The 14,609-nt window shown below is 35.8% G+C and overlaps 1 protein-coding gene across 7 annotated transcripts in view; it reads left to right on the top strand.

Annotated features, from left to right (window-relative positions):
- LOC140159074 (myocyte-specific enhancer factor 2C-like) overlaps positions 1 to 14,609 on the top strand; it is a 174,407-nt gene that overhangs the window by 87,990 nt on the left and 71,808 nt on the right. Inside the window, exon 1 of one of the 7 annotated variants that reach the window (XM_072182408.1) lies at positions 8,135 to 8,239. The exons of 5 other annotated variants lie outside the window; for them this stretch is intronic. The gene's annotated coding sequence lies outside the window, so the exon portion shown is untranslated. Of the gene's footprint in view, positions 1 to 8,134; positions 8,240 to 8,309; positions 8,637 to 14,609 lie in introns of those variants that run through there. One more of the 7 variants, XM_072182410.1, reaches the window with a different exon arrangement.

Below are 14,609 nucleotides of genomic sequence, written 5' to 3'. Positions count from 1 at the left end.
GTCTTGGGCATGTATTTTTTTTGTTCATCATTGCTTTAAAAAGTTTTTAAATGCTTTTTGGATTTTAAGGCAAAAAAGTTCGAGATGCCTTGACGTTTGTAAGTTTTAGTTGAATCTTTACTTGTTTGATATACCACTCAATATTCAGGCAGAAAAGTTTTGATTTTTAGAAAATACAAAAAGATACCAGAACATTTTTAAAAGTTTCAGCGGCAATACTTTCAAATTTGGCAAGTGTAAAGGATATGCTCTCGTTAATTTAATGCGTGCCAAATAGCAATCGCTGGTCTGATTTCTTAAAAGGACAAAATGGTCATCACACAAATGGGGACATTTTCTACGTCATCCCTATCCCGTAAGTAAATTGGATACGGTGATGAGCCCATGACTAAATAGTTTTAAGTAATTACATTCAAGAATTTAAGTAGGAGAGGAAAATCAATGGTAATTTCATGTAGTCGACAACTCTATACCAGATTGAAGCAGATTACCTGTTATTGGCCATGCTCAGATTTCATTCCAGTGGGAAATACCTCTGACTTCTAGTTCTCCTGGTGATGTATATGTGTGTAAATAATGAATCCGTAATGTCGGGCAAAATTTCTTCTCACCTAGTTCTTTTTTCTCTGTATGTCTGAAATTTGGTACTCGTATATAAAGCATGGGGCATCTTATAGTCAGGCATGAGAATCTTCAGGTTTAAGTCTGAATTCAGACTTTTTTTTTTTGGTCCCAATTTCCGCACTTTCTTTTAATTTCAGCCTGTTTTTGGCCTTTTTAGCCTAATTTCACTCGCCTTTTCTGGCTTTTTTCAAACTTTTCAGGTGTTTTATGGATGATCATTCTCATTTTGGACATATTTTATTTTTGTTCATGTATAGTTTAACAAAAATGTTAATGCTTTTTGGATTTTATGGCGAAAAAGACAAGTTTGTGATGCCTTGACATTTGTTTGTAAGTTATTCTCTAAATCTTTACTTAACAATTAATTTGGGCTCCCATGACGTTGCTGATGTCATTTTCACTATACATGTAGTATGTAATCCAACTTGTCCTTACATGAAATAATTTTATTTATTTATTGATATTTATAGTGTGTGTAACATTTAAAAAGTTACCTTTTCATTATTGCATCCCCCAGGAGGGCGATGCTATTAATGATTTCACTTATGGCATGGACATGGATGGTGTACTTTTTGTGTTGGTGATGGTTCATTGTAAGGGCTGAGCAATTATAATCAGAACTCCCAATATCAAAATAACTGTGATGTCACCATATGAAAATATAACAGTAATGCAATGTTAATAGTAGCAGTTGAATAACATTTAGGAGAAAATGGTTTTCAATATTACAAAGTAAGTTCTTGTTAGAGCCTGTGGCACGCTATAGAAACGGGCAAACTGATACCAGTCAAGAGCAAACAAGAAATGACTTTAAAAAGACAGGCGAAATTCTTGGTATTAACTAGTTTTGAAATATTGCAAATTTGTGAATTAGCAAGATGATGTTGACATAATTAAAGTTAGGTGCAAGTGTAAGGAATTAATATGTGAAGTTCTATAAATTACCGGGCAGTGCATTAATTTCGGCACAAATTGACTTCCGGTAGGGAAACTCTAAATCCGTGTACATTAGCATGTGCACCATAATGTTTCTTGTTTAAAAATAAACTGTTTATTTTTTTTGGTATCAGCTTGGCACAAATGAAAGATCAATACAATATATGCCTAATTGACATAATCATATCAATCAGATATTTTTGCTCTATAGTGATCCTTAATATGTCATAACAGCTCATTTTAGTAATCAGACTAAGTTAAGGTGGGTCAGAGGGGAGCATAACCTTAAGGGTGTTTGCATTCAAATATTGAGACAAATAAAGCTGGCACACAAGTGGAATGGTATGTGTTCTACTATAGAGGAGATCCCAAGGCTTGATATTAGTAAGTGGTAGCATTTCCGCCCCATGTGCATGATTTTTCTTGGGAGGGGGGAAATGTGCAAAACATGAGTTTTAATATTATTTGGCATCAACTTTCAAGAACCACAAGACCTGGAAATATAAATGCAATTATTGGCTATCTTGACTCCTTTCCTATTATAGTATCTATTAATATTAAGAAGTACAGTACACTGCATTTTTTTAGTTAAATGGCTCAAACGTGACTGACAAATATGGCCACTGCCATCGCACTTGCCTTAAATTGTAAATTGCTTGTCCTTTTTGCCCTTTAATTTGTTTTTGCATGATTACATGTAGATGCAGATTTTGCCTTGAAACTTGTCAAAAATGTTGTAATGATTTTGTATTGTATTTGTAATTATACTCTAGCTGCCATCTAATTTCCAGTTGCTTAATTAATGAGCTAATTAGCAGCGCAGTCAATTATTCAATTAGAAATGGCTGAAAGTTAACAATAGATGTCTTTATTAAGAGCGCAGACTATTTATAAGGTAGAATTATGTGAAAATAAAAGTACCGTAAGACAACAAAACAACGTCCACCAGTGGTATGAGGTTTAGTAACCAATGCATGCAAAGGTCTTTCTGTGAATGTATTCAGGTATGGTTAAATAAATCGAGGGTGTAGTGAGAGAAAGGCCTATCTGCAATAGCTGCCAGGTGTCATATGTGTACAATATAGAATGCAGAAATGGTCAAATTGTCTATAGGGCAGCTATTGCAGATAGGCCTTTCTTGCACCAAACCCTCATCAAGGGTGTAGTGCAAGAAAGACCCATTCAATAGCTGCTAGGTGTCATATGTGTACAATATAGAATGCAGAAGTGGTCCAATTATCTGTGTGGCAGCTATTGCAGATAGCCCGGTGCATGCCATAAAAAGTAATCATACAAAGTTGGGTTTTCATGCTGCTGGTGATGTTGTGGTATTTTACAGATGGACAAATAACTTGACCATGCATCTGTCTCTACATACATTCATGCATTATTGTTGTAATATGAATGATGAGTATGATAGCGCTCTATGATCTATATCCCTGAGTACTCGCAGATAGACAGACATGACCGTGATTACCAGGTGCTGACAGCCACAGTGTCCGTCAGATGCAATAAAGAAAAACATGACATATCTTAGGGAAATGGAAGATTTCAATGCAGACTGGAGGCTAGTGAAATGGTTTTTTGTCATCTGAGCATTGGTCTTATGGGAAGATGTAAAGTGCTTGTAAATGGTATTGCAAGAAATTGCTGTTTTAATTTCTTGGTCAATAATGACTTGTAGAAAATATTGGTAGTATCGGACGATGCTAATAGGTCATCCACCCAGCTGAAGACCATAGGTTTTGTTTGCAACATCAGTGACACTATCTATTTTACAAATGTGCTCCAAATTTACTCATAAATAAACCAAATTAAAATTAACAAAAATAGAGTGGTTACCAGTAAATGATCCACCTTGAATCTGAGATAATAGTACATATTATTCTGCTATGTGAAATACCTGGAAGCAGATGCTGAGATGTGCTGATGTAATTTTGCAAGTTAAAGCCAATCGGAAATAAACATGTGGATGGAAGTACACATTTCTTACAAAATGGGCTATTCCAGTTGGAATCCTTACACCCCCTATGGAAGACATGACCTTAATCTTTCACACCTGAATGGGTGACTCCATTTGAAATCTACACCCCTCTGTGGGAGATTAAGGTCATGTCTTCCATAGGGGGTGTATGGATTTTAAGTGGAATAGCCCAATGATTGTATAGTATGAAAGTGCAATCAAATTACACACATGAACATGTCCACATCGTTATTGCACTTACCATGTACAGAATTTCAATGTGTTTATGATTAGTTGGGTTATTACAAGCAATATCATGCGCACAAACTATTTTCACTCGCATGCATGATTTGAAATGAGTCTTCTAGATGGAACATCATGAAATAAGTATTTATTAAAGCTTTTTGTCTAGATCATCTTCAGAACCTCCGGATTTCACTTTCAGAAATGCTAGTAGCCATTTCTAACTAACAACTTTTGTCACATCATTTTGAACCATTTTGGCGTAGCTCAGATTATGAATTAGTTTTTTATCGACTATTTGTGTATATCAGTACTTTATTATTGGTTTGACTATGCACAGAAGATGTCTATATAAGTAGTATTCAACCAATTATAACCTTACATTAGGAGATTAGTGTAAGAAGGCTTCATCTATGATAGCTGCCGGGTGTCAAATGTGTACGATATAGGAGGCGTATATAGCAGAAATTGTCAAATGTCTATAGGGCAGCTATTGATGAAATGGCCTTCTTACACACTAACCCCTTATGATGTTCTTTTTTGACCAAGTAAAAAGTTAACGAAATCCATTTCAGACCCAGATGAACGATACCTCTGTCCGTTTCGAAATCTGACCTTATACACTAACTAAGGAAATTAACCAAATGAACTCATTTAACATGCTTAAGAGGGAATTATCCGCTTCTTTGACCAAAGGGTACAACAGGATTCATTTAGTGGACTTGATCTTAATGAGTATAACTCTTATTAGTCAATAAGATTTCCTTTCTCAATCATTCAGCGTACAACCGTGGTATGGTTTGCTTGCACTAGACAGGTCGGTGTAGCAGTGACAACTCTGGTGATTTCCCCCGTTGTGTGTATACTATCATGCCATAGGCACACACACACACAAAATTCTGAGCTCCACATCATCTTCAATTTTTCCTTTTCTCTTATTTTCAATTAGTGTGCCGCTGTTCCAGGGTCGGTTGCCGAGGCTTAGACATGAAGTTGTCAATCAAATAGCGTGGCACATTTGGGAGAAAAAAGCAATAAATCGGGGATCGGCTGTGTTTTGGGAATAACAAGCGATTGTGAGAAAGAGAGCATTTTGTTGCGAGTGTCTACTTTTGAGGGGGATGATAGCATTTTAATGATTATTGTCTGACTGCGGCGTACCCAATAGCAGTATGATATTCACATCAATTTTGCTGTAGATATTTAGTATAAAATGAAATATTGCTTTAGGTGGACATGTAATGTGCATCAAAGAGCAATGTTTGGTGCAAATGGAAAAACTTTTAGTCACAAAAGAGATATTGGATTTTTATCCTTCAACTTTTTTATTGGGCTATTCCAGATGAAATCCATACACCCCATATGGAGGACATGACCTGTATCTCCCACACAGGGAGTGTAGATTTCAAATGGACTCACCCATTCGGGTAACCCCATTTTGGATTCACACTCCCTGTGTGGAAGATTAAGGTAATGCTTTCCATAGGGGGTATGGATTGCAACGGGAATAACCCATTTTCTGTTTTCACTCTCCCAGTTGAATTTGAGGAAACATAAAACAAAGGAAATTATGTTTAGTTATTGATTTTCTTGTAATGAAAATGAATAAAGATCATCTGAGTTTCTTTTTGAAATTTTGTATAGACATTTTGAAAGCGAAAAGAAATCTGTCCTGGAAAATCAGCAAATTGTAAATCTTTTTCACAGTTGTATGTTTCAAGTGCAAGCATAAATATTACAGATTCAATTGACTGATGTAAATTTGATAAAGATGTCATCAGTTTCAGTACTAATACAAAGGGGGAGATTGTCTTTGATTGATGTGACTGATAGCGAAATTGGCGTCTTAACCCAAATGCTAGTGAACGCTTGGATTAGGCCGTTTGTGATAAGTTCAAATATTCACTTGAGTCTGAAAGATTGTAATACATACTGCGGAAAAGCGTTAAAATGGTTTTAAAATTGGTGTTTTATAGCTTGTTGGGGAATGCTCTATGTCGTCAAGTTGTTATGAGAGAACCGACTAAAAACGTGATAAGCGGTTTAAATTTGCTGCTGCGGTGTTGTTTTTGATATAGGTGGCGAATCTCGGGGGAGTTGTTCCCCAAGTAGCATTCCAAGTAGGCTCGCCCGAGTTCCATTATGTGCGTGTTGCACTTTGCGAGCTTTGCTCGACCAAAATGTGTCCTTCCCGACCGAAACTTGGCATCGCGAGAAGCATAGTGAAAAAAATGGGGAGAGAGATTGTTGGCAGTGACTTTTTTTTCTTTCATACCATATAGATCGGTAGGCTGATTTGGAATTCAGCACTCAGCAGTTTGCCCAGCACCCAAAGTGAAGAGCACTACAATGTGCTAAAGTCAAGTGCCATACCATGTTGGTAAATACTGCATCCGCTTGCTACATGCACAGAATGGACGAGGAGGAGCATACTGAATAAAAGTACCATGACTAGGGGAGTGAGCTATACTCTTGTTATGCACTAAACCTAGGGCTCTGATAAATGCGCGATTTGGAGGCCAAAATATGCACCTTGATTTTCTAAAACGGGCAAAATTATGTAATTTCCCACCACAATCATTGTTAGGCAAGAAAAACCTCTTTGTGTAGTTGTGGCCCTTGAACATGTTTTTAAAACAAAATCCAAAGAGGTTGCACAGGAGATTTTGCTTTGAACATGTTTAGGGGCCAATTACACATTCGAGGTTTTTCCATAGATGGTTTTTCCTGCCCAAATATGAAATGCAAAATCTAATTTTTAAAATTTGTTGTTAAGATTTTTTCTCAAATATCAAAAAATGTATTTAGAGCCAGAAAGCGTGATTTGCGTCGCAAATTACGCAATTGCGCATTTGTCAGAGCCCTAACTAAACCCACCTACATCGTTGTCGCTTGATACCGTCGCTCCTTCTTCTTTGGCTCTCATCCTCTATGGAAACGTACACAGCAGTCAGTCTGTCCGACCGCCGTCTACTTAGTACGCACCTCGTAAATTCAGGTCAGGATCTGACCTCGACGCTAAAGATTTTTTTTCCCTTTCCTTTTCTTGACAGCAAAATAGTGTTGATCTGGAGATAGTTGAATGACATGTTTTATTCATTCGTTTTAGCTCGGGTCATTTTGGAATGGAATGTAGAGTCAAAGAATTTGACTTTGAAAAAAGGCATTCAGTGTCATTATAGTGAGAAATTGGCCAAATGAGATGCTGCCTTTCATGATTCTGTTATCGTTTTTAAATGTTTAAATCTTGTTTGCAGTACTCTTGTCTTGAATCAATGCGATTCTGTAATATGCACCACAGAAATGCTAATGCATACTCAAGCTGAAATCAAGATTTGTTTAAGATGAGAAATCTTGGCAGGGTATTTTCCATATTGTTGTTTTGAGTCTTGAAGAGCTCTTTAAAGCTTTGGAAATTTATTCTTGATTTGCTTGTTTATATGTATTTTTTTGGAAGTAGTTTGTTGAGGTTTTAACTTTTTAATTGAGGTTTTAAATTGAAATAAAATGCCATAGTATGTATGAACAAACAAGCATATAATTACAAGTTTAAAAAGTGAACTAAAATTAGATGATAAGGTAACCCATTAACTAATTTATTTTTTAGATGTTGGTGACTTATTGAAACATGTACTTTACTATTAAGGTACCAGCACACTTCAATAATTTATTCTGTTGTTCCCCATTGATAATAATTTCGAATTTTATTGTCACAATTAGTATTCAATACATCCAGTTAACTGTTCTGTCATGGTTGTGGGTTTGAAATTATTTTGGACCACACGATGCAATATTATTGGATCAAATGAGTTCTTAAACAATTTCAAGAACAATTGAAAATTGTACAACTGTGTAATTAGTGTGCCGGTACAATTTTGAAAATTGTACCAGCACACTTCAACCATTTATTTGTCCTGCTGTTTCCCGTCGCTAATCATGTCAAATTTTATTGTCATAATTATTTGTTTCAATACATTTAATTGTCTGTTATCATGGTTTTTTTTAATTACTTTGGATCCAATCAAGCATTATATCGGATTGAATGAGTTGAAATTGTGTGTATCAAAATGCAAAATAGTATACACACAGCATTAAATGTAAATCATTCATTCATGCGTACATTGTAAACATATCATGTGCTATTGCTTTTAATTGAGTTATTGAATTACATGATTAATTAATAGCAGCCCAATCACTGTCGTTGAAATTAATACACTTTGTCCGAAACCAAGGAAGAAGGCTCAAGTCCAGGAAGGGGTGGAAATCAGAATCAGTATGATGTGCCAATTAACACTTTAGCACCTAATTAAACTGCAAAAGAGAAGGTGATTAAAAATGAAGACACTATTGGATGACTATCTTGTCATAATTGTGCAGGCCTGTCTGGAATAATAACCATATGATATGAGGACCAGAGGAAAATTCTTAAAAGTATCTTACAAAGCTGACAGTTTCAATATCATATATCAGTCTGTAAGTCTATCACTATCTATTAATCAATTATTCTTTACATTGGATATCATTTTTTTTTTTGTTGATGGCTATATAGACCCATTAACACAAGACTTAACCATTTCCACATAGATCGACAAAATAACGGACCGGTAACACATAATACATGTATTTTTTCATGCAAAGATTTCGAGTTAAGTCTTCTGCGTGTCATCTTTTGTATAAAAGGAGGAGATAAAAAATATGAGGAGTCGTTGATCAGACCGGTGGATAAGTAGCCCGCAAGGCCATTGGATTGCTGTCTATAGTGTAGTCAACTTGAAAATCGGTGAATCCGTAGAGGACTTGATTAATTTCTGTGCAGGATCGGACAAGTAAGAATCCCAGAGGCTATTTGTGACTTTGAAACTCAATCCAGGTGAGGACCGAGCAACCAACTGACTGACTAGCTTCTGGACAGTTGTGTGCATGTGTGAATGAAAGATGACGAGAGGAACAGTAAAAGAGAGACAGAGAGAGATGTGTGACAACAAAATTTGTTCAAATTCATTGTTTGCAAAATTGAGCTTGCTTGTCATATACAACATGCTCATCCATCAGGGCACATTTCTTTAACCCCAATACAATTGCACATTCATTGAATGACCTTTGCAAATTTGGGTACACAAACTCATACTCTGCAACTCGAGGTCAAATTTTGCACAATGATTGTTTGATTGAGGTTATTGAACCATGCCTTTGGGATGAGGCCATTGTGGTCCATAGTGATAGCAAATCCTTAATTTGTCAATATGATTGGCTTCAGTTACTCTTCTGCTTATTTTCATTCACCAGGATACAAATCAGGAAAAGTTTACGTGTTAATCAATTCGTTTTATCACCGCGCCATGTGGCGTAAGCTAATAAGTGCATACATGAAAAACAGTCACAATGGCAAGTCACAAAACCTGTATTGATAGTTTTTGTACACAGAAAAATTAGAGAATCATTTAGAAGCGGATTGTGTTATTACTTCCAGTGTTTAGTATTCAGTGGCGCTGCTCGGCTATCACAATGGTTTACGTCAACGATTGAAATTGTGTTTGAGTGGTTTTTAGATATGTACTATTGTCAGTGATTGTCTAGCTTTATGCAGTAAAATTGAGGAGAAATATAGATGCATGTAAATATAATTCATTTAGTTTGTCTTAATCACGTTGAGGTATATTTAGTCATCAAAATGCAGGGAAGAACCATGGTTCATTTTTTACAGGCTTTTGAATAGGGATTTAGGGTTATGGTTTAGGATTAGGGTTTAGGATTAAGGCTTAAGGTTTAAATTACAAGAAACTGCGTAAAAAATAACTAGAAACAAGCCAGAATCTTCCGAGTGCAAGAGACGGATTTCAGCCTCTTACAATTGCATTTTCGCTCCTATATCTTTACATTGGTAAGAACCGTGGTTCTTCCTTGCAAAATGGTCGTATTATATAGCTCGAATGTTAATATGTTAGATATAAAACTGCCAACATTATTCATCAAATATGACACCAACAATTTACCTATAATGACTGGACCCATTCTAGTAGGAACCGGTAAATCAACAAAATTTAGATTTAATTAGGTAATTGGTGAAATCGCTATCAGTCATTTTTACCAACGAGAAAATGTGTGATTTGACAAGTTGGTGTGTGTTCTATCAAACAATGCATGAATGGCACATATGTATAATTTGGCTCTCAAACAAGTTCACTGGCTATGGTAAAAATGCATGGTAAAGTTACATACTGTAATATATTTTCTGAAGTAACCACCCGGGGACATGCTTTTCCGAAATGGGGCGTTTAATAGAGACAAATTTTCAATGAAAAAAAGTTTTTAAAATCGGGGTGAAAATCACAAAGTAGGACTCACTTTCTGTTTAATTTAATCAAATGTTTTTGATACTCGACAAAAACATTGTTGTGTAAACATGTTGTGTAAACATGTTGTGCAGTTTAGCCATTTTCCTGACAGACGTTGATAATGATAGGTGATAATTAATTAATATGTGTTTAGAGTAAAGATTGTAAACAACAAACATGTATGTATAATCACAGTCTCATAGTAATGTAATTACAGCAAATTTTTGACTGGCTAAGGTTTAAAAAAGCAGTATTGTAACATTTCTGTAAGAAATGGAATTGTATTTCTTTTCACAAAATGTTGGTTTTCACAGGTATGTCACCTTGTAATTTTGACCCGACCAGATGAGGCAAAACAAAGAAAATCACTATTTAATACCAGTGCCTATGTTGCCAATGTGTGTCACTCTGTCGATCATGACTGAGGTCGGTCCATTTGATGTGTTATGACCTTTCTGTATGCTGTGTACACGGTGTTATGAACATCGAGTACTTGTTCAACTAATATTTGGATCTTAATAATTAAACAATATACTCTGTTGTTCTCGAATATTGTCACATCTACAGCACCAGAAAAGCCTTGATTTTTGCAGGGTATTACATTTCAATCGTATAAAAATCAGAATTTTCAACAAAATAGAAGGTGTCCTCCAGCAACTGTTACATATGGCTTTAATACATATGAAACAAATTTCCTACATCTCGTTTCATCAGTCATTATAAGCCATGACAATTTAATAAAACACTACGATCATAGCCACCAGTAGTTTAGCGATGGATATGTTGATACAATTAAACCGTAAACATTTTGTATATTCAGTGTCATCGCTGTTGACAAGTGATTTTTGATGTAATTACAGTATTACAAAGCACAAACACTTGGCAAAATCAATATAAGTGGTATTGCCAGCATGTAGCAAAGTCGCATTGATTTCAGGGCATAAACTGATTGGCTTCACGGCTGAGTTAGCCTCAAGCCTTTATAGTACGAGTTTATAAAGAAAATCACAGGTTTAATTAAAAGTTGAACACCTATGTGGGTGGGAATATATAGATGAATATATATCTCTCTTTGTTTATGGGAAGTTAATTTGGCTTAATTCAGGGAAGGGGATGACTGGAAGCACTAAAATAAAGGCGCATTTTTATTTTGGGCGATGGTTGTTCATATTTGTTGCTAAAATGCTACTTTTATTGAAATTACACCATATCACTACCATATAAAAATGAAGACAATACAAAAGTTAGACTTCTTTTTTTTCTTCTTTTTTTTTTTTTTGCACCAAATTTGCACTTTGGTTAACAGCATATTATGTAGGAGTTTTATACCACAGGATTTTAAAGGACAAATCTGTTAAACATGTCTGGACGTGGTAAAGGAGGAAAATGTTTGTCCCAAAGCCTGTTGATACATTAAAAAAAAATGAAATAAATAAATTAATAATAATAAATAAATGCATTAGGTTTTCGATTTTTCACAAGCTTTGAGACTCAGGATTTTATTAAGGTGGCCTAAGTTGAGAGTTCAGAATAAATTTCAATGTTTTCACGCCTATAATTTAAAGTCCTTTTAAGTCCCTTTAAGCACCGGAGAAAAATGCGATTTGGGAAGCCAAAAATGCACAGCGGTTTTCCAAAAAATCACAAAAAAACCCCTAAAAATTCTGATTTTAATTATTTTTGTTTCTATTGAACAGCTAGCAATGCATTTTAATTCAATATGTCCCTGGTTGTTCAATAGAAGCAACAGCAATTATTATGTACAACTTTATTCAGCTTTGAAAAAAACCAAAAAAAAAACTCAGAATATTTGATGCAGTTTTCTCTGGTTCCAACCTTGAATAACAAGTAATTTAGGGTCTATAACTTTAAACAAATTTGGTTGAAAAATAACGCGATCACGTTTTCCTCCGGTGCTAATGTTAAATCATCTTTCACATATCAGAGTGGATTCTCTAATAGCTCTTGCATCAACTTTGTGCATATCACTATTCAACAATCTGGTGATGGAATGTGAAGCTGTCAATCTAAAGTGAATTGTTATCGGTTTTATTTGCAATAAAGACAATTGTTCTTGATGTGATGAATTCTTTTAAAAGTAAAAAATCATTGGAATTTTGCCATTTTTAGTGAATTTTGAGTTAAATATAATCAGGTCAAGGCGTGAATAGATGTCTTTTTTAGTTGAAATACAAAAATACATTTTTATATTTAGCTTTTTGCTTCTTTATTAAGAAACATAGTGAAATACACTGGAACCAAGCGTTTGTGGCGTCAAAATTTCTACAATGCTAATTGCTATTTATTTTTAGCCCATTGTCAAGTTTTTTTGTATGATTTTACCTGGTTTTCCAGGTTTTTTGACAATTTCCAGACTTTTTCATGAATGTGTATTCTCATGTCTGGTTTTTATGATTTGAGTCAAATTTTATCAATAGTCATTTTGTATATTCAAGCAACTTGGATGTAGATCAGTGGCGGCACCAGGATTTTTTTTTTCGGGGAATTGGGGGGCGCTAAAAAATAATTTCAGGGGGGGCAAAATCGACAAATTTTGCAAAATTGCTGCAAAAAGTGGAAATTTATGTAATTTTGGTTTTTTTCCTCAAAAAGTGGGGGGGCAAGGGGGCATTTAGTGCCGCCACTGATGTAGATATCTTTACAGTCAAATGGGGATTACTGAAAAGGAGGAAGGGAAGACTTTTAGAATCATTGCTGCCACCCAAAAGACTAGGATTTGGGTTTGGGGTTTGGATTAGGTTATACAGGTTAACATTATGGTTTAGAGGAGGGTTAGGGTTTTAGGGTAGATTTTGTGGTTAGGGTTAGGTTTAAGGGTTATGAATAGGGTTAGGATTAGTTTTAGGGGTAGGGTTAGGTTTAAGGATTATGGTTGGGGTTAGGATTAGATTTAAGGGGTAGGGTTAGGTTTAAGGGTTATGGGTGGGGTTAGGATTAGATTTAGTGGGTAGGGTTAGGTTTAAGGGTTATGGATAAGGTTAGGACTAGGGTAAGTTTTAGGGGTAGGGTTAGGTTTAATGTTTATGAATGGGAAGGATTAAGGGATTAGAGTAAGTTTTAGGATTAGGTTTAAGGGTTACAAATAGGATTAGGAGTAGTTTTAGGGATAAGGTTAGGTTTAAGGGTTATGGATAGGGTTAGGATTAGGGTTAGGGTAAGTTAAGTTTTAAGGGTCAGGATAGGTTTAAGGATTATGAATGGGGTTAGGATTATGGAATTAGAATTATGGTTGGGATGGGTATGAAGGTAACTCCTTCAAAGTTGCTTCAGGAGGAGATTGGGATGTGCTGGTGTGTAAAGGGAGATAGATGGTCATCATATCATCACACTGACATGTAGTTTCATTCATCCCTGACACCGGTTCGTCAAATGACTCTACCCCAGTCACTTAGTCTTGTTTCAGTTTTACTAGGTCCTTCAAATAAAACAAGAATGTCACTGACCGATGGATATGAAACAATCCTGTAAAGTATGCTGCTAGGAGGTAATGGTAGGGCCCCTATCGTCACTGCACTCAGCGATCTGTTAATTGCTTACAAATATTCCCAGAGAAAGCACAACTAGTTTGCTAATGAGCTAGGGTATCGGCTAATCAACGCCGGCTTCAAAGTATACATACGAAAGTGAACGCTTGACTGCTTGGCCGTCTGACTGCCTACCTAACTACCTATATATGCCTAATGGTTACCAAATAACATGCAGCCTGGGCCAACTCCACCTGAGCTCCTTACCTAAACAATAAACAGCCCCCATGGCGATTGCATGAATGTTGCCAACCCGTTTTACTTGCCTCTTTTAAGAAAAAAGAAAGTCAAAGAATAGAACCTTTGTAAGGAATCATTTGAGTGTCATTAAATAGGCAAGTGCTGAACTTTAATGAGTTAAGTGGATGTATACTTTTCCCATCTCTCTCTGTTTCAATTAATCTACATTTTTCACTCTCGTTAATTTACTCTAATGTCAGGAGCACAAACTTTGTTCAAGCATTTCACACTGTGTGTTTTCAGGACTACCTCATTTAACAGGTTCTTAAGTACAGTTGTACAATGTTTTTGAACTTCATTTGCTTTATAGGAAGTTGGAAGAAAAAGTATGCGAAATAGCAACAGTCAAGCTAACTCAATCAGTTAAGTGATAGACTGTCACCCCGGTGAAAAATTTGGTGTGTGGGGATGCAAGTTCGAGTCCCGCCACAGTCCCTGTTTGTTCTGGTGAAGTATAATTGAGCTACCTAACTTGAAATTCCCATGGGCAAGGAATTAATTGCTCATTTTCTCAGTTACTCGTACAAAAACTTTGGAGCTGATCCTGGCTGTGATGGTTAATTGTGATATGTATAGGGTGTGCACTTCTTAGCTGAAAGTCCCTGTTTGTTGCTAAATGCTTATGTGGTGTGTCTCAGGCTACAGTGGTCAGTGAATTTCTGTAAAGTGTGCTGAGGCTTGTTGGTTTATGCCTGTGCGTAGCATACTTATAAATCATTGCCC

This window comes from Amphiura filiformis, chromosome 8 (genome assembly GCF_039555335.1).
Source record: "Amphiura filiformis chromosome 8, Afil_fr2py, whole genome shotgun sequence".
NCBI classification, from domain to species: Eukaryota; Metazoa; Echinodermata; class Ophiuroidea; order Amphilepidida; family Amphiuridae; genus Amphiura; species Amphiura filiformis.
Note: the sequence above shows the minus strand (reverse complement) of the source record. Positions and strands in the feature narration are given on the sequence as shown.